Raw genomic sequence first — 21728 nt, forward strand, 5'->3', positions numbered from 1 at the left:
TATTTGCCTCTGTATCCTTTTGCAGAAATCTATTTGCATTACTTTTATTAAAAATACTTATTACCAAAAGTCATTTTAATGGCTTCATTGTCTATAAAATTTTACATCTCAAAAATATCACATCATATAATCCTTTGGTAAAGAATATTGGTAAAGTTAGTTGCAAACTCAGAGTTTCTTATTTCTTTCATTTATCTGGTTCTTCCTGAAACAATCTGTCTTCCTCCCTCTCAGGAGAAGTTTAATATCTTCTCCAAAATTAATTACAGAACAAATTCTACTCTATTTGTTAACCCATGACTTTAAGAATATCAAACATATTCTACTTTGATTCAAATCTGATTGCTAACACTGTTTTCCAACGGCTATCAGGTGGGTATATATGGTTAACAGTGCTTTGTTCCACATTTTTCTGGCAGTTGGAGAATGGCATCACCTTTAGACGGTACAATCATATACCACTCAAGGAAACAAGGGCCAATTCCAAGTGATAAGAGTAATCATATCAGTAACATAGTGAGTGTCCCCTTAAAAAAATGAATTTTAAAAATTCAGTAATTCCTGAGCATCAAGTGTGAATTCTACAGGAAAGAAACCCACATGTATTATTCATCTATGTGGCTAAATCTAATGGTCAATTCTCAGCCCTCACCTTACCTGCGCTATCTTCAGCATTTGGCATAAAATGATCATTCTCTACTTGGCTTTCAGGATGTCACAGCCTTTAGGTTTTCCTCCTGTTTTCCATGCTGTTCCTTCTTTAACTACTTGTCTGTTGCCTCATCTTCCCCCTGACCTCTGACTTTGGTGTCCTAAATGCTTAGTCTTCGATGCAGTTCTCCTCCCTAACTCACTCCCCTGTGAGCATAGTGCTTTAAATGGCAGACCCAACTGCCTACTCAGTATCTCCATCTGGACATCCAGCAGACACATGAAACTCACTATGTGCCACACTAACTCCAGTTCCATTCCCTTATCTCCATCTCTCCCATCCCGGGCAAAGCCCTGTTGCTCTTGCAACTTTTCCCCCTTGATGGCAACTCCATCTTTCCAGTTGCTCAGACCAACATTTTTGGAGTTATCTGTGAGTCTTCTTTGTCTCTTACATCCCACATCCCATCTGTCAAAAAATACTTATATTCCTTATTGTCTGTCTCCCCTAAAAGAATGAAAGTTTCTTGAGGACAGGAACTTTCTTTTCAATTCTATTTTGTAGTTTGACGTGTCCCTGTACCTAGAAGATAATGCTTGGCATATAGTAGGCACTCAATATTTGCTGAATAAATCAGTGAATAACTAGTAATTTTAATAAAGATGGGGGTGCAATTGCCTTTCGTTTTGGAAATAATGATTATAAAAGCAAAGCGTCTGAGTAATGTCATGGGAGGAAGATCCCACAGTGCAGGGCCAGGACATCGGCACAGCCAAGGCCAGTGCAGAAAAGCAGTGCAAAAGAGGAAGGGCACAGAAATACCATGATTTATTTATGGGTTCTTCTCAGTGGTACCAATCAAAATAAAGTCATCAGAACATGCTCAAAACATCAATTATAAAAAAAATTACTTTTCCTCTAGCAGTGCAAAGATGGAAATAAAAAACAGGACAAAAGCCAAAGTTTCTAATTTTATAAAAATATCTTTCTTTCTTAGGAGAGTGTGACTCTAGATTGTGTTTTACTCTGTAGTTGTGGTATATGAGACAAAATTTTTTTTAGAAAAATCCACTAAAGAAGACCATAATTATATGGTTCTATAGACATATACTTAATTTTAAGAAACTCATAAATGGGTTATAACAGTTAAGAACCTGAAAGGCACTTTCAGAAGTCATCCACTCCATAACTCTCATTTTATGAGTGAACAACCTGAGCCAAGAGAGATTAGGTGACTTGCCCAAGCAACACAGCTAGTGGTGAGCCTTAACTTCTAATCAAATCTTACCTCTTACTCTACAGCTTAGTTAATACTACATCATGCTGATCTGAATGTACAGAATCTAAAATATACTAGGAAACAAATGGTTTAAATAGAATTTCTCTTTTCATGTCCCTCTTTGAAAATAAAATGAAAAATAATTATTAATACATTTAAATGATTCTTAAGCTATAGTGCTCTTATAGTCCCATAAATGAGAACTTTAGACTCAGAAAGAATCATGAGGCAAGTTGAACTTGCAACCCAATGGATACTTCTGTACTATCATCTCCTTGGATATTTCCACTATGCCATGTGTTAAATTAATGGCCCAATCACATTATCTGAAAAGTATTCAAAATGAGCTTAACCTGTTTTTCTAAGAGAGGTGGGGAACAAAAATTATGCCTACTTGGCAATTTTAGTTCTCTTTTAATCAATGAAGATATAATACCTCTTTCTCATTATACCCTTCCCATATTTAAAGAAAACCCCTTTAGTCACCGTGCTTCAGGCCACACATCTCAAGGCTGTTGCTTTACATACTAGTTTCCACAGTTATCTTTAGCATAGTCATAAGCTTTTTTTAAAAAATTTTATTTAATTTTTTTATATGGGAGGTTCTTATTAGTTATCTATTTTATACATATTAGTGTATATATGTCAATCCCAATCTCCCAATTCATCCCACCACCACCAAAAATTTGTTATGTACTATTATCAGTAGCTGATTTTTCTCTCTCACAAGCATAATTCATTTACTCATGCACTTGCTATAAATAATTATAGCATTATAATAAATATTTATTAAAATGTATATTAAAATGTACATTAAAAATATAAATTTTAAGATATGTCAGGCACCGTGCTAGGTGCTGGTGGAATGGAAGTGAACAAAATAGACAAAGTGCCTGCCTCACCCCTGTGTACTCTACTAGGAGAATGTGTATGAAAGAAATTCCTATAAAAGCATGAATTGTAACTGCTCTTCTTTGTACATGTGATTGATTATTGTTTCTGGTGCCAATGGTGCATTTAAAGAGGTTGTTGTTTTCATTTCATTGAGGACAAGGTTTGTATCTTGTTTAACTTTGTATCTTCTAGAAAATAGCACAATGCCTTAGAATAGACCCTCAATACATGTTTGTTAAATTCAAAGAGGCCTAAACATATACACACAGTCACACACAGATACACACACCCAATTGAGCATTTTGTAGTAAAGACCAAATTCTTCTATTATGTTATTATCCTCTGTTATAGTTTGATACTACAATAAATAAGAGAGTAACTATTACCACACAGCTTCACACTGTAAATAGTGATTATTCAAAGGACATCCACTACTGAAGAGACTGTTTGAGAAGAGGACAAGAGTCAGGAATAATTTATAATTTCAAAGTTAAGGGTCACTGAAATTTTAATGTACAATGTCTGTCACCAGTTATAAAGAGGGTGTGTCATTCGATGATGACTTCCTTAGGCACCAACCTGTACCCAATGGCCACATTTTGCGACTCCCTTATCAAAACATTACCCTATTAAGAAACAGGTGGCAGAAAACAGATCCAAACAAAGAAGTCTTATTTATAATATAGTGGTTTGGAATACTGCATTTATAAATCTTAGTGAGATCTTGATTTCTTTGGAATTTTTGTCAAAGAGCTTCAGCTACATGTGTATGACACTAATAATTATGTAATGCTTATTCTATATACTTTAAGTAAATTTCAACTCAGAAATCTTTTTGAAAATGAGGCTAAATTGTGATCTAATAGTTTTTTAAACCCTGACCATAAAAGATTATCATAAAATATTACTCATTCCCTCAGCTCTCTGCACCCCACTGGTCTTCTTGGTCACCTCTTCATTCCACCCTGTTTCCACCTCCTTTAAACCAGGAACAATCTTCCAGGAATTAGTGTATACTCAAACCCCCTCCCTGCCCCAACCCCATAGGATTCTAAACCCTTGAAAAGACTGTGTGTTTCCCCTTATGTGATTTAGACGAGGTTTCGGTTCTTACCAGTCTTCACATCCAAAAACTAAGTCTAGATTTCAATTTAGTAAATCTGTAATGATTGTTTTGAAGATGATTTATTTCTTCCTTTAATGGACAAAAAAAGACTGAGGCTTATCTTCAGTCCAGTTTTCCCCTTTGAACAAAGAAAGCACAATAGTTCTAAGCAGCTGACACACCATGAATATACAGTGCAGGCCAGAAGATTTAAACAAGTGCAGGAAGCCATGTACCTGGAAGGCAACTTTCTTTCTGAGGAAGGGACAGGGAGGAGAGGTAGGTGGAGAAGACGGGAATATTCCTGCTCTCTAGAACGTTCCTGCTCTCTAGAACATTAAAACTAAAAAGTTTTTTGTTTATTTTTCACAAAATAGAGTAGTCTGAAAAGGCAGAGATCACCTTTTCTTTCATATTGCTTGCTATGGGGCCTAAAATGCTCAATAGTTTGTTGACTCGAATTCCTAATGATTCTATGGGGGGAATGTTGCCTTTTCTGTTCCAACAGAAAGTTTGGTGTGTTTTACAAACACCTTTTCACACACATAAGTAGTCTGGTATGTATGAAAACAGAGCACCAACCAAAAGAGTGACAGGGAAGTTAAAGCAACTTGTTATCAAAACTTTGCTACTAAGCTTTCTTTTTTAATGGGGTAAAATTTCAAATTTCCAGCCATGTTAAATACAGTAGGAAACAAAAGTAAGCCTCCTCAGGAAACAAGAGATTGGCGGTTAAAGTGAGAGATTGAAAGACTAATGGATTTATAGTATGACCATTTTTATCGTCCTTTTTTATTAAACTCATCTTTATAAGAATCTGCCATTCACAATTTCCCTTTTCAGATCAGGGACCATGGTAGCGTTGTTAATAGCAGAAAAATATTAAATGCTGAATAAATCTCTTTGGGGCTTTTCAAGAAGGTTGTTCTCAAGAAGTTAGCTCTTGGTCTGTCTTTTCTGTTGGCTAAAATCCATGATGGAAGGAAGAAGTTCAGATCCTCCAGTCTCCAAGAAAAAAAAAACTACAGGAGAAAATCAACAATGACCAGAATTTTACTGTCAGAATATTAAAAGTGACATGAATGCACCTGAAAATTGGAATATTAGGTTTTTGTCCATACAACCAATAAATATTTAACGCAAGGCTTTGTGCCTAAAAGAAAAATATTTGTTGGGTTTGGCTCTAAAGTTAACACATTGATTTCATGGCCCATCCTTTCCAACTTAGACATTATATGAGTTCCCTCGTCCAACTCTTATTTTCTCACAGCAAAGCTAAATAAAATCTAACATGATGATATTCAGTTCTCCTAGAGTCTCACATCCTAGAGGCTGACAAAGGGCATAAGAAGCTTCTCTATATGAAGGCTCTAGGAGAATATGGTCAAAGGCCACTTGCCTCTCACACCTAGACTGTGCCAAAAATCTAAATGAAAAATTCCTTGGAAAATATAAATCAATTCATTAAAATACATCTGTTTCTGAAGATGATATAGTCTTTTCCAAAAACAACAAAACACATAATAAAACCCTATTTCCCGCCCTCCAGAAAAAGGAAAGAAACTAGGTATATATACATGATTGCATGTATATATGTATGCAATATACATGATTGCAAAGGCTGAGTGATCTCTGGGGCTCTCAAAAAGTCACTACAATGGAGATACAAGCAATAGTAGCAGATCCTTGTGGTGCTAACCCTACAATAGGAATGTTCTTTCAATCTCTCTTCACTTTTCAGACTCCTGTGTATCCTGCAGAGCTTGGCTCTAGTACCACTTACTCAGAGAAGCTGTCCTTGATCTCCCTGACTAGGGCAAATCCAACCCTGCAGGCTCTCACAGCACTGTGGATCTCTCTTGGTGGTCCCTGTCAGACACCATTTTCCATTCATTTGTGTGCTTCTGGATGAATGTTGGTCTCCATTGTCTTCCCAACACCTAACAGTCTTAGCACCTAACAGGTGCTCAATATATATTAATCGAACAAATTAATAATTCATTAAAAACAAAGTTCCAAGAACAGTTCCAAAAACAGTTCCAAGTGTGAGATCTCAGACTTATTAATTTGAATACTTTGTCAGCAGAAAGAAAATAGAGGGAAAAATTTAGAGCCCATCAGCTAACTTGTAATAAGATCCAAAACAGTACCATCTTTATAGACAAACTGTATAGCAATATTTTGAAATTGTTTACTTGCAGTTGCTATTATTAGTAAGAAAGATGGCTTGGGGCCAGATGAGGTCTTCCTGAGAAAACTATTTCAAAGATATTGAGCTCTGCCAAATGTATTTTTAAATGGTTCAAAGACCTAGAAAACAACATACTGAAGCCCAGTAATATATCAACTTGCATGGTGACATCTAGTTATCTAAAGCAGTTTTATTCAACAAACTCATCAGTAGGATGAAAAGGCAGATTGAGGATGCTTGAAAGGAATAAAACTGATTCAAGAGTTGTTAAACTGCGAGGTTTTAATTATTAATCACAAATACTGAAAAACTATGCAGAAAGGTCATAGACATTTAAAAACAGATTTAGAAGGAAAAAGTGACGAAGAAACAAGTAAAATTTTTTTTTAAAAGTCAAACATTTCAAAGCTGAGAGATCTTCGGAAATTCTGAAGTAAAGTGGGATTTAGGAATGAGTGAATAATCTTTTGGGTGGCTTAGGGCCAATGGAAAAGACAAGGTTTACGGAAAAACTGTGGGGATTTATTTGTTTTTACTTATCCTGTAATGTTTAATCCTATTTCAGATGACCCATGTCAAAAACTTAGCAGACCAATGTTTTAGGGCCCTAAAAAATGGTTATACAGACATAAGTTAAAATTGTTTCTGGAAAAACAAAATAAATGTCTACTTAACAAAGGAACAGAAATTGGTGAGAGATAAGTTCGTTCATTTCTACTCAATGTTCTTAGATATGAAAAATGTTGGTATTCTTATGGGAAAGAAGTGGGACCTAGGGAAATGAGGTGTAGAAGGCCACAGGATTTTGATTCATCCTTGGTCTTTCCTTTCTGGAGGCTGAGAGAGGGATATATTATCATTAGAGATAGCTACTCTAGAGGCACAAAGTTTTTCAAGGATAGATTCGGTGCCTTTGAAAAGCTCTATATTCCTAGCACCTACCACGGTGCCTGGCAGCTTTATTCATTCTTTCTAGAGGTACTAGAGTAGCTTTTATCTGCAAGGTATTGAGCTCACTAATGTGGATATACCATTGATTAAGACAGATATAACTCCTGTCCTTATGAACCTTATATCATGATGAAAAGACATAGTAAATAATGACACACAACCATTTAATCACAATTGTGACAGGCATGATGAAGTGGAAGTTTTGGGTACTCTGGTAGTATACTGTAAGTCCCCTACACACGAACCTTCAGGTTGCGAACTTTCAAAGATACAAACATGTTCGCGTGTCCAATCAAGTAAGTTAGTTCACGTGTCTGGCGTACACTGTCACGTGCGTGCATCCTCTACAAGTGGTTGTGTTTTTGTGTACTTACATTGCATAGCTTACTGATGAAGACCTGATGGAATTGGAGGCCCAGAGAAAGGACAAAGAGAGACAAGAGGAAGAAGTAGTAACTGAAGAACTGAAGAGATTCATGATGCAGGAAATGGCAAGGGGATTTTCTTTATTTGAGAAGGTACTGTTAGTTTTTGAGGCACAGGACCCGAACGTAGAACGGTACACGAAGGTAGCGGCAGCCGTTCAGAATGCAATCCAGTGCTACCGTGTCATCTATGATGAGATAAAAATAGCTACTACCAGGCTTCCCTGGTGGCGCAGTGGTTGAGAATCTGCCTGCCAATGCAGGGGACACAGGTTCGAGCCCTGGTCTGGGAAGATCCCACATGCCGCGGAGCAACTAGGCCCGTGAGCCACAACTACTGAGCCTGCGCGTCTGGAGCCTGTGCTCCGCAACAAGAGAGGCCACGATAGTGAGAGGCCCGCGCACCGCGATGAGGAGCGGCCCCCGCTTGCCACGACTAGAGAAAGCCCTCGCACAGAAACGAAGACCCAACACAGCCAAAAATAAATAAATAAAAAAAAAAAAAAAAAAAAAAAAGCTACTACGCAGACATCACTGGGTCGTTTTTCCAATAGGGTAGATAGAATTGAATCCAGCAAGGAACCAGAACTTGTGCCATCAACGTCAGGCGTGACTGAAATTGCAGCTTGCCCTCAGTCCCCTATTGCTGACGATCCTTCAGCTCTACCATCTCCCACCTCCTATCCCTCCTCCAGTCAGTAACTCTTCTTGCCTGTTCACTCGATGCCAGATGCTGTACTGTACTACTGTACTTTTCAAGGAACTGTAGTGTTAAGATTAAAAATGTTTTATTTTTTGTGTTTGTTTTTAATGTATTATTTGTGTGAAAAGTATTATATACCTATTACAGCACAGTACCATATAGCCGATTGTGTTAGTTGGGGACCTTGGCTAACTTTGTTGGACTTACCAACAAACTGGACTTATGAACGTGCTCTCAGAACAGAACTCGTTTGTATGTAGGGGACTTACTATACTGAGGTACCTGAGCTACAGGGGGTTTAGGAAGTGATGCCTGCATGAAAATAGGAAGTATAGGTAGGAATAGTTACTTTGATAAAGTTGGAGCCCAGGACCAGGAGAACATTCTGTGCAGAATGAAAGGTCTGAAATGTGACGGCTTTTGGTTCCCCCTTTGAGACATATCATTTTGCCCTCCATCACTCATTAGAAAGGTTTTGGTTCTGTTTATTCGAATAAGGTTGGACTTGATATCTTCTGTCTCTGGAGACATGAGGGAAGGGGTAGCCTGAGCTCGTTCAGATTCTATGAGACAGGGGGTGCCCCAAGTTATATGTTCTTAGACTGAAAGGACAAAAAGTCACCAGGACTCACCAGCAGTCTTTTTCTAAGGTGGCAGCTATGAGGGCCAAAGGCTGCTCTTCTCACCTGCATCCATCCGAATGTGTACCTGCACAGTAGTCATCTCACTCAGAATCTGTCTAGAATTCCTCCTTCGGAACTGACTTCTGAGTTACACACAGGAAATTCAGCCTTTGGTCAGAGGAGAGTCTCCTTTAGTCTGTTTTGTTTTGTTTTTTTTCTTTTCCTCCCTTGGGTAGAACCTTCTTCCTTCCATTTCTTTCTTCCTCTTTCCCTTCCTTTTTCCTCCATCCCTCCCATTCTTCCTCTTTCAACATTTGTTATCCAACCACTCTGTGTCAAGTACTGGGGATAAAAGATAAATAAAAAGCGATAGTTGAGTATGTGGGCAACAGATCTATAAACAAGGAGACTCAAAATGTGTTACCCCTTCTTTTTGCTCCGCATCTATTTGTATGGATTCAAACCCAAAGGGTTTATGTGAGCCAGACCAGCACTAGGAAAGAAGCACACCAACTAGCCATTTAACCTCTGCAGGCAGTTTGCCAAGAGCCCTGTCAGAGAAGGACAGATATAAAAACAAGCATGAAATTGTCCTGGGATGAAGTAAAAATAAAAATGGAAATAGGGGCTTCCCTGGTGGCGCAGTGGTTAAGAATCTGCCTGCCAATGCAGCGGACACGGGTTCGAGCCCTCGTCCGGGAAGATCCCACATGCTGCAGAGCAACTAAGCCCATGCGCCACGACTACTGAGCCTGCACTCTAGATAGAGCCTGTGCTCCACAACAAGAGAAGCCACCTCAATGAGAAGCCTGTGCACCGTGACGAAGAGTAGCCCCTGCTCGCCACAACTAGAGAAAGCCTGTGCGCAGCAACAAAGACCCAATGCAGCCAAAAATAAAATAAATAAAATAAAATAAAAAATGGAAATAAATAGGTACCTTAACTTTCACAATCTGAACTGGAATAGACTGGGATAGATTTTTTGTTACACAAACTCTTGCAACTTGCTATTCAAAACCCAAGAACCAAATAAATTTGGATGAGAGACTATTTAATATTTCCATCCATTATTTCTTTTTGTAATTGAGATATAACTGACATATAACATTGTATTATTTTTAACTGTACAACATAATGATTTGACATATTATATACTGTGAACTGATTACCAGAACAAGTTTAGTTAATATCCATCACCACACAGTTACAAATTTTTTTTCTTATGATGAGAACTTTTAAGATCTACTCTCTTAGCAACTTTCTAATATACAATACAGCATTGTTAACTATAGTCATCATGTTGTCCATTACATCCCCAGAATTCATTTATCTTATAACTGGAAATTTGTACCTTTCAACCGCCTTCACCCATTTCAGCCACGACCCCCGTGCCCACTCCCCGCCCAGCCTCTGGTAACCACCAGTCTCTTCTCTTTATCTATGAGTTTTTTTGTTTGTTTTTTTTTAAGATTCCACATACAAGTGAGATCACATAGTATTTGTCTTTCTCTGTCTCACTTATTTCACCTAGCATAATGCCCTCAAGGTCCATCCATGTTGTTGAAAATGGCAGGATTTCCTCCTTTTACATGACTGAGCAACATTCCATTGTATATAGATACCACATTTACTTTATTCATTCATCCATCAGAGGACACTTCAGTTGTTTCTATGTTTTGGCTGTTGTAAATAATGCTGCAATGAACATGGGGGTGCAGACATCTTTTCCAGTTAGTGTTTTTGTTTCCTTTGGATAAATACGCAGAAGTGGAATTGCTAGATCATATGGTAGTTCTATTTTTAATTTTTTGAGAAAACACCATACTGTTTTCTATAGTGGCTATACCAATTTACATTCCTACCAACAGTGCACAAGGGTTCCCCTTTTTCCATATCCTCACCAACACTTGTTATTTCTTGTCTTTTTGATGATAGCCATTGATTTGCATTTCCCTGATGATTAGTGATGTTGAGCACATTTTCATGTGCTTGTTGGCAATTTGTATGTCTTCTTTGGAAAAATATCTATTCAAATCCTCTGCCTATTTTTAAAAATTGGATTGTTTGGGGTTTTTTTTTTTTTTTCTATTGAGTTGTATGAGTTCTTCATATTTTTTTGGATATTAACCATTTATCAGATATATGACTTGCAAATAATTTCTCCCATACCATATGTTGCCTTTTCATTTTCTTGATGGTTTCCTTTCCTGTACAGAAGCTTTTTAGTTTGATGTAATCCCACTTGTTTATTTTTTATTTTGTTGCCTTTGTTTTGGGTGTCAAGAGCTCACTGCTAAGAATGATGTCAATGACCTTACCTGCTATGTTTCCTTCTAGGAGTTCTATGGTTTCAGGTCTTTAACTCATATTGAATTGATTTTTGTGTATGGTATACGATAGTGTTCCAGTTTCATTCTTTTGCATGTGGCTGTCCAGTTTTCCCAGCACCATTTATTAAAGAGACAATCCTTTCCCCATTGTATATTCATCCTTTTTTCTTAAACTGGTGCTTCTTTCTGGTGAGAAAATCCATAGCTCTTTTCTAATCCTCAATGGAATTTGTAATCCCCCAAATACTTAACCACTACACTGCAATACATCAGCTGTTATGACTACAGAAAAGCAGAAAAACGTGTGTGGAAAGAAAGTAGCTGCAGGAATTAAACTAGAAAAAAGTGGTAAGAACATGAATGAGTCAGCATGAGGGTATAACAGCTTTAAAAGGTATCAACTTCAAAGAGAAAATGAAATTATTTGGGTTGCCCTAGTAACACCAAGATAAAAATGTGGAAGTGAAAATGCAGGATTTAACACTAGGAAAACCTTCTTTGGCACCAAGATCTCTCACATCATGGAATGAACTTTACCATGGCAACAGGCAAAAAACATGTAAACGGAGTAAAGAAAAAATATCCAAGGGAGTGGAAGCACAGTAATAAAGACTAAGCTGATCTAATAAATAATCTGTACCTTTCTTTTCTTTTAATTCACAGAATTAAATAGGGGGAAGGCAAAGGGTCTGCAGGGATCAAATGAGACTTTCCTCAGTGACATGCGATCTTAAATGATTTTAAAAGTTCAGCTTAATGTATTATTTTCACACACTTATTTTTCCCCAAATGGTATAGAATCTCTACTCAGTCTAGACCTCTGGTTTTATTACAGGAAAAGGCAAAAGAAATAAAAACAGAAGGAATAGGTTACATTTTCCATGCCCAATCTCTACTTATTTGGAGGAGTTATGTCCCTGGTGATTAAGGCAAGAAGAGACATTCATATTAATGTACTACTGCAGTATTAAAGGATTACTCTAGTATTATAGTATTCAAGGCACAGCACTGAAGTCAAAGTGTCCAGGTCTGAATCCTGGCTCTGTCACTTGTGAGCTGGGTGACCATGAACAGGTTACTCAATCCTTCTGTTTCCTCATCTTTCAAATGGGGAAAAGGATGGTATCTTCCTTCACTGGGTTTCTGGGAAGTGTATAAGAGGTAATTCTGGCAAACACTAATTGCTGCACTAGGCAGGAAATTAGCACTCATATATGACAACTACTAATATTATCAATAGAGCTAACAATCCAATTTGATAAGTGTGATAGGGAGTTTACTATTAAGAATAAGAATTTCTTGGTGTTTAGGGCCTTCAGCTCTAACTTGAGGTATCAAACTAAAAACAATTCTTTATAAAACAAAAGAAACAAGCTTTGAAAGATCATTTTTGTTAAAAGGGAGAGGAAAGATATAACAATGAATATTTAATATTATTATGCCTACTAAATACCAGGCATTAAACAAGTTATCTGTTGAGCTTCCAAATGAAACCCATGAGGCAGGTGTTATCTTAGCTCTTCAGAAGAAGAAATGTACAAGAGAGATGAATGATTTCTCCAAGGTTACAAAGCCTGTGACTGGCACACCAAAACTTCCCACTCTGCTCTGTCAGATTCCAATGCTCAAACTCATTCTACTTCATGAGAGAAATTATTTTAGTCTCTAACAACCTACTTTATGGGAAATTCAGCCTTGTCATCCATTGGCCAAAAAGCCTATTTGGGGAGTTAGCTATCCGAGGACTGAATTCAGGGCAATCAAATCTCTAGCCTAAAATCTGGCACTGAGAGAGAAATCCAGTCTGAGGAAAGATCTTTTAAAAGTTTACAAAGGACTCAGCTTCTCTCCACAAGGGGGTAACTGGTACCACACTTAACACTTCTGTTGTAAGGAGAGAGAAAAACACAATTTTACCAGAACCACAGAAGATCTTTTATGTTGTACTCTTGGTTACACCTATTTTTCGTTTGATGGTAAACCCCTGGGTGGAGAATGCAATCCCCCAATTTCACACTGTTCCAGTCTCCTTTAGGGGGATCTGCATGTGACTTTCAGGAACTCAGTGCAGCAAAACAGCAAGAACCTTCTGTACTGAGAATTTGAATACTGGGAAACATATACCAAATCAAAACAGAAGGACAGTGACTACTTCCTTCCTTTTCATTGTTCTTATTCAAGTTAATTTGGTCAAGACACTTAACTATTAACCATCTCTTGCCCCTAGAAAGTTATCACATCCTCCCTTTCTTGATGCTTCAGCAAAGTGTTTTGCTTTATTGCAGATATGTCTACAAAGAGGATTTGTTTTTCTGAAAAATGGTTCAAATGTTCATTGTCTTTTTTTTTTTTTTTTAATTTATTTGTTTATTTTGGCTGTGTTGGGTCTTCATTTCTGTATGAGGGCTTTCTCTAGTTGGCTGCAAGCGGGAGCCACTCTGCATCGCGGTGCCCGGGCCTCTCACTATCGTGGCCTCTCTTGTTGCGGAGCACAGGCTCCAGACGCGCAGGCTCAGTAGTTGTGGCTCACGGGCCTAGTTGCTCCGCGGCATGTGGGATCTTCCCAGACCAGGGCTCGAACCCGTGTCCCCTGCATTGGCAGGCAGACTCTCAACCACTGCGCCACCAGGGAAGCCCCATTGTCTTTTTAAAATTATGATTCTGAATTTCTTGCTTCCAGTTTCAGATCACACAATGTTTCCAGAAGCAGGGGACAGAAAGTGCTTTAGGTGCACTTTATGTAAAAAATTCCCATAGGTACCTGAAGTCTCTTCCCAATCCATGGGTTGATTGGGAAGAACTAAGGTTGGCAGCCTCAGTTCTGCCAACTAATTCTTTTTTTTTTTTTAACATCTTTATTGGAGTACAATTGCTTTACAATGGTGTGTTAGTTTCTGCTTTATATCAAAGTGAATCAGCTATACATATACATATATCCCCATATCCCCTTCTTCTTGCGTCTTCCTCCCACCCTCCCTATCCCACCCCTCTAGCTGGTCACAAAGCACCCAGCTGATCTCCCTGTGCTATGCGGCTGCTTCCCACTAGCTATCTATTTTACATTTGGTAGTGTATATATATCCATGCCACTCTCTCACTCCATCCCAGCTTACACTTCCCACTCCTCGTGTCCTCAAGTCCATTCTCTACCTCTCCGTCTTTACTCCTGTCCTGCCCCTAGGTTCTTCAGAACCTTTTTTTTTTTAGATTCCATATATATGTGGTTAGCATACGGTATTTGTTTTTCTCTTTCTGACTTACTTCTCTCTGTATGACAGTCTCTAGGTCCATCCACCTCACTACAAATAACTCAATTTCGTTTCTTTATATGGCTGAGTGATATTCCATTGTATATATGTGCCACATCTTCCTTATCCATTCATCTGTCAATGGACACTTAGGTTGCTTCCATATCCTGGCTGTTGTAAATAGAGCTGCAATGAACATTGTGGTACATGACTCTTCTTGAATGATGGTTTTCTCAGGGTATATGCCCAGCAGTGGGATTGCTGGGTCATATGGTGGTTCTATTTTTAGTTTTTTAAGGAACTTCCATACTGTTCTCCATAGTGGCTCTATCAATTTACATTCCCACCAACAGTGCAAGAGGGTTCCCTTTTCTCCACACCCTCTCCAGCATTTATTGTTTGTAGATTTTTTGATGATGGCCATTCTGACTGGTGTGAGGTGATACCTCATTGTAGTTTTGATTTGCATTTCTCTAATGATTAGTGATGTTGAGGATCCTTTCATGTGTTTTTTGGCAATCTGTATATCTTCTTTGGAGAAATGTCTATTTAGGTCTTCAGCTCATGCAGCTCAATACCAAAAAAACAAACAACTAATTCTTGATGTTAAGACATACCCAAACATGTGGACCATTCTGAAATTGTAGCTCTTTTAGGGGAATCTGACTTATGATATGATTTCATGTCAACCTGAGTTCTAGGGTACATGTTCCCTTAGCTTCAATTTTTCTTCATATCATCAAATACAACCTGCAGATACTTCTATTAGTGCTCTGCTTTCTATTTATATTTAACCTTAATGTCTTCATCCCAACTCCCCAAGTTTCCTCCTTTTCTTGTTTTCCCCAGTATAAGTGACTCATGATGTATCTGATGGATCAGATGTATGGTTTGAGAGAGAAGAAGATGACACCAAGATTTTTGACTTGAGGAACAGAAAGGATGGAGTTGACATTTTCTGAAGGGAGAAGGAAACGACAGAAAGAGCAAATTTGGGGAGGGGGGGATGAGGAATTTGGTTAGAGCCATGTTAAATATGAGACATCTATTAAGATGACCAAGTGGAGGGACTCCAGAAACAGTTGGATATACTAGGCTAGAGTTAGGAAAGATCTGGGCTGGAGATATAAATGTGGGGGTCATCAGGATATAGGAAGTGATTAAAGCCATGGGACAGTATGAAGTCACTTTGGAAGTATACAGAGAGAAGAAAACTACCTAAGGACTTCTACAGCAAGGAGCATTTTCCCACCAGATGTGGGATTGAATTACTCTCTCACTTGTTTAGGTTACTGTGAAAATGTCACATTATCATTAACATGATAATGGAACACTGTCTCTGGTGACCCTCTTTAAAATATTAATACTAGCTTGCCACCACCAGTGGCACACTATCCAAGCATTCCATTTTTTCATTCTCCTAAGTGACTTTTATCAACAGCATTATCTTTATCAGATGTACTACATACGTGTTTACTTGTGTTTTTGTCTGTCTCCTGCATTATAAGGTACGTTTCATAAGAAACAGGGACTTTGTTTTGTTCACTCGTACCTCCCAGTGTGCAGAACAGTGCCTGGCACGTAAAAAGACTCGGTAAATAGTTGCTGAATGAATGAATGATGAAGAATGAGTATACACGTTTTCTGAAATTCTCTCAGTTGTTAAAAATGAATAACAATTATACCTGTTTTATTGCACTTCACAAATTGAAGGTTTGTGGCCACCCTGCATTGTCAGATAATGTTTAACATTTTTTAGCAATAAAGCACTTTAAAATTAAGGTATGTACATTGTTTTTTAGATATAATGCTATTATTGCACACAATAGACTACAGTGTACTATAAACATAACTTCTATATGCACTGGGAAACCAAAAAATTGGTGTGACTTGATTTATTGCAATATTTGCTTTATTGTGGTGGTCTGGAATCAAACACACAACATCTGTGAGGTATGCCTGTATAACAGAAATATTTCTGTAAATACCAGAATTTAGAGTTAGGTGCACTTAGTTTTGAAGAAGAGAACCACCAGATTTTTTTTTTTGCAACACTCTGCATTTTCTCATGATACCCACACTCTGCTTCAGGGCAGAGGAGAAGCAAAGAAGGTATAAAAGGCCACCTGGGAGATTTATGCGGAGGTTGAAAAGGAAAATCTTTCTCTGCCTTGTTCAGGGAGTTGGGAGAGGGAAGATAGGAGAGGAGTGGGAAAAGAGAGGTTCTCGGCCTGATTTATTTTGAACTTGGGCTCCCAGATAATAATTGTAGCAGTATCATATTCTTTCCTCTACTTCCATTGCCTGTCTAAATCACCTTCCAGGGACCTACCATAGAATAAGGTAAAGACTGCAAGAAGGGAAGGACAGGTACTCACTAAGCAACAGCAGGGAAGAGTGATCATTGATAGCTTGGGTCAGAATTCTCAACGGTAAATGACTGGCAAAGCACAAGTGCACGAAAATGGGAGAGTCAGGACTGTGGGAAGCCATGGTGAATCTACCATCATTCTGCAAAAAACATGATACTGAATTGGTGGTAACAAGAGCCTGTAAGTCAACCTTTTGCTATAACTAGCATTATTCAGTCCCTTACTGGAGTCTGAGTTCCATCTTTCGAGAGGAATGTGGAAAAATATTAGATAGACACTTATTTAAGAGCAACAAGTTCCACCTTCAAAAATATATCCAGATTTCAATATTTCCAACTCAGCTCTATTGCTATTACCCTGGTCCAAGCCGTCATCATCTCTCAGCTAGATTACTGCAATAGCCTTACAACTGGTCTCCCTGCTTCTACCATTGACCCATATAGATTTGTCTCAACTGAGCGGCAGAATGATCCTATTAAAATATTGGGTTTCTCCTGCGCTCAAAACCTTCTGACAACTCCATCTCACTCAGAAAAAGCCAGAATGTTTACAAAAATCTTACTAGGCCCTATGTAGTCTGCACTCTCCCCACGCTCAGCACCAGTGTCATAGCCTCCTTCTCTCTGGCTAGCTCCAGCCACACTGGTCTTTCCTGCAGTTTCTTCAACATCCCAGGTTCACTCCTGCCCCAGGGCCTTTGCATTTGCAGTACCCTCTGCCTGGAATTCTCCTCTTCCTGACACCAGCAGGGCTCAATCCCTTGCCTTCTTCAGGACTTGATGAAACTTATCCGGATTCCAACCACTTTTCACCATTTCTGTCACTACCACTCTGGGCCAAGCCTTCACCAGCTCTCGTGTGGATAATACAGCAAAGCTGATTTCATGTATTACAACCCCAGCCCCAGCACTCCCTTTCTTCCTGCCCTGCCTTATTTTTCTCCATAGCATTTGGCACCTTTGAACATACTACACATTTTAGTTACTTACGTGTTTCTCTTGTCTCCTCCCCCTTGACCGTAAGTCCCATGAAGGCAGGAATTTTTGTCAAATTTGGACACTATTTTGTCCCTAATGTCCAGGAGAGTGTCTGACCCATATTTGTCATTCAATAGATATTTTTTGATTGAAAGAATAAAGCAATAGAAACAGAATTTATAGAGACATGTTACCTAAATCGAGACAAGCAAAGGAATATATAAGTCTAACAGATGATTCAAGAACCTAGAAGTATATGGATAGACTAAGGTACCGACTACAAAGTGCTTCAATTTCAGATGTAAAAACAGGCCTCAAACTGCGGCATGAGAGATTTAGGGTAAACAGGAAGAACCTGTTGTTAAATTATTCAATAGACGGTTCTAGAACAAAACCTGTGGGTTGGTCACGCCACTGAGATGTGAAAAATGGGTGCGACTTGCTCTCTGGGGGTGGAGTGCTAGCTGAGATAGCCCACCGCTGCTCTGCTCGGAGCCTAAGATGAGTATTTCCCCAGGAGCCAACATCACTTACTGAAACAGCAGAGAGTGCCATGTGCTTCCAAAGGGAAAACACATGTACTGGTATTAAATTAGGAATTACCCACTGGAAAACCTGTTGACAGAATCTGGGCTGAGCTGGGCTCCTGAAATTTATTAGAAAATCTTGGGGGAAACAAAATGCAGGGTACATAGAGCGGTGGCTCTCCATGTGTGGAATCAGCTGGGAAGTTTTAAAAACACTAATACCCGGGTCCAGTTAAATCAGAACATACCCCAGGCAGGACGTTTCTTCTTTAAAGGTGCCCAGGTGATTCCAACATGCAGCTGAGGTTGAGATCTATTTCCGTAGAAACCTCGTACTTCCTCTTTTTGTGATTAAAAAGTAAACCTATGAACCAGGTGATGTCTTAAGGAGAAACTGGAGCTTTATCTGTGCCTACCGAAGCAGAGTTCACTTACTTAAAATGATTTCAGTACTCTATGAACTCATATTTTCGTATCATGTCTTTAGTTAATAGGTACCCCACCTCTCCCCGGATCACCACATCAAGACTGACAGGCTTCCCCAGGCGGCCCGCCCTCAGGTGGGAAGAGGATAACATTTGACGGGGTCATGACCATAACTGCAGTGTCCTATTTTGGAAGCCTGTGGCTGAGTGTTTTCATAGGCAGTCCAAGATCAACACTCTCCCTACCTGCTCTGTTCACTCCTTCACTCCCCTGGGTTATTTATATACGAATCCATCTCCCCGCCCACACTATAAATTCTGTAACGGCAGACGCTGCCTTGCTCATTTTGGCACTCCCAGCCTCTGACCTCGTTGTCTGAGGAGTAATGACAAGGAGCTCCACAGGCATAGCAAGGATTTACCCCTCCAGAACATTTTCTAATGTGGATGATGCATCGAACACGAGAACTGTAGTTTTGATGGGGTCCATTTTTACTTTATAGGTGTTTTATTTTAGAATAACAGTGAGTGTGGATCTTACCAGCAAAGATCTCTTTATGAATAAAGAAAAATCCCATCTCCACCACAGCATGAGCTAAGGTTTACTATGTGCCTAGACAGTGTCAGGCATGTCACATGTATCATATTATTTAATCCCCAAACATCCCTAGGCTCTAGGTACCCTTACAGAAGAAATTGAGACCTTGGAAGGTTAAATGTCCTGCCTAGGGTTACACAGCAGTAAGTAGAGGAGCCTGGATGCAACCAAGGTGATCTGGTTTTGGAGCCAATTATTCTAAGTAAGTCACTAAACCTAACATTTCATGGATAACAGAATTGAAAATTGAATTTCTTCCTGATTTACTTTAGGAATTAGTTAGCAGGAAAGGGTGTTTTCCCTTACTCTACAGAAGGGTTTCTTAAAAACTGGGAGTGCTACTACTTAACATGTCCTATTAACTTACATCATAATATCAGAGATGCTTTCTTTTAAATTCATATTATATTCAGAGTATAACATATTAAGAGATGTTATCTTTAAACTTTCTGTTTGCTTTTCCATTGGTGTTGACCCCTAACTTTTTGGCTTTAAATCTCTTAGCTCTTCAGTCTCTTGGTCAAGCACTTAATAATTTTAAAGAATTTTAAGAGTAGAATCTACCACATCCCATAGCTAAATGAGAGTACAGCTAGTCTATTTTCCTGTTGTACATCCATATTTTTAATAACAAATTTATAGTTTATTACTTGATAATGAAAGATAATACACAGGTTCAATTTTTATGTCAAATACTTAGTTTAGGAAAGATAATGAAGATTTCTTTAACCTTCTTCATAAGTGATTCTAATATAAAAATACCGATGATGCTTGGGTAGTGTTTCTGCTACTTTCCCCACTTTCACTAAATAAATTAGTTGGAGTATGAGATGTTGAGAGATTGGGAATGACTCTCTTAAAATGTCATAGAGATTAAAAATTTTCTCTTTCTCAGATTATAGTCTAAAAACAAATATATTTTAAAACAGGCTTCATTCCAGGTTTCCAAGCAAACACACCCAAATAGATTAATTAATATATCAGAGCCTTAGACTGTTTTCAAATGCTATACCTACACTGCTTATGATGTCATACAAGTAATTTTGATTCAGTTTGAATATGTCAACAGGAAGAGGTCTGGCAGAAACAAAATTCTAAGCAAACTAATTCTGAGACTCAAGCAATTCCATTACCAGAAATGCTAGTTAAACCAAACAGTAGTGCGGCCAAAGAACATCAAGGAACACCACTGTTTTCAAGATTTGTGGTTTCCTCATATAAGGGACCTATTCTGCTCGTACTTGGATGCGGCACAAAGGGGCTTTTTAAAAGCATGGTATATTTCAGTTTAATAAAAAAAACCTCAATACAGCTGAGTGAACGTAAAGATGCTCGCAGTCAGATACATTCCTCAGTCTCTATAAATGTCTGCTGCTTGACATCAATAACACACCTTGTTGCCTCACCTAAAACATTCTTGTTTTTGCATATCAAATATTCTAATGTGATACAGTCCTTTGTGCATGGCTCCAGTTTGGGTCTAATATTCTCTTTCCTTCTATTGAAGAATAGGTCTCCTGAAAATTTTGCAGAAACAGACTGTCATCATACTAAGCACCTTTCTTCCAAACCACAATGGCCACTGCTGACTGAGCTTACTAGGCAAAACCATTCATAAAGGTGGGGTATATTCCTTCTTATGGCATCAGTGAGATATTAATAGCATTTTAATACAAAACCTCAGGGTAATTTGTGCAAATTCTTTTCTCTATGAAGTGATTCTAGTTTTGTACATTTAGGCTGATATGAAATCCTTAGTCCAAAGCAATATATGCCAACAGTAAAACTAATAAAAGTATTCCTGTTGTTGCCTTATGGGTATATATTACATCATTGAACATCTGTATTCTGAGAACTCTAAGTTTAGTCATAAGCAGCCACATTAATCTAAAAAGTAAAAATGGAAGTAAGTTATCTCTACTTACCATTTTGTTCAACATAATGCAGTGGTTACAATGCAAATTTTACAGCCAGAAAGACCTAGGTTTGAAATCTAGGTCTGTGGCAATCTCTTTAAATTATGCACACTTAGAAAAATGCTTGGCAGTAAATATGACAATTATCAACCTCATTATTTAATTAAGAAAATATTAGCTAGGCTTCTCTCCTGGGAAGCTTCTGAATTCTGAAAATCCCACTTACGGTATGTTTCCCTATATCTACTGTTCATGGAATATGCCTAAAAGTACCCCCAAACTGTGGTGTCCTCTAAAACATCTGGTAATTTTTTCCACTTACCTCAAGATAGGCCAGTTTCTTCAAATCAACCACCTCTAATTTACCTGTTTTACCTGTCTTTGCTGCATGGATATACTGAAACAAAAACGCATGAAAATGCCAACCTACCCCAATTCTTGAACTAGGTATCTGGAAATTTAGAGGTCCCAGATATGCAAATCTGTTAGATCCTCCCCACCCCATTCCTGAC

At 38.4% G+C, this 21728-nt stretch overlaps 1 protein-coding gene across 3 annotated transcripts in view; it reads right to left on the reverse strand.

Annotated features, from left to right (window-relative positions):
• LRRC8C (leucine rich repeat containing 8 VRAC subunit C) overlaps positions 1-21728 on the reverse strand; it is an 89569-nt gene that overhangs the window by 44735 nt on the left and 23106 nt on the right. Inside the window, exon 1 of one of the 3 annotated variants that reach the window (XM_082384048.1) lies at positions 8833-13575. The exons of the other annotated variants lie outside the window; for them this stretch is intronic. The gene's annotated coding sequence lies outside the window, so the exon portion shown is untranslated. Of the gene's footprint in view, positions 1-8832; positions 13576-21728 lie in introns of those variants that run through there. 3 annotated transcript variants of the gene reach the window in all.

The sequence above is a fragment of the Balaenoptera borealis genome, assembly GCF_965194805.1.
Source record: "Balaenoptera borealis genome assembly, chromosome: 1".
Taxonomy (NCBI): Eukaryota; Metazoa; Chordata; class Mammalia; order Artiodactyla; family Balaenopteridae; genus Balaenoptera; species Balaenoptera borealis.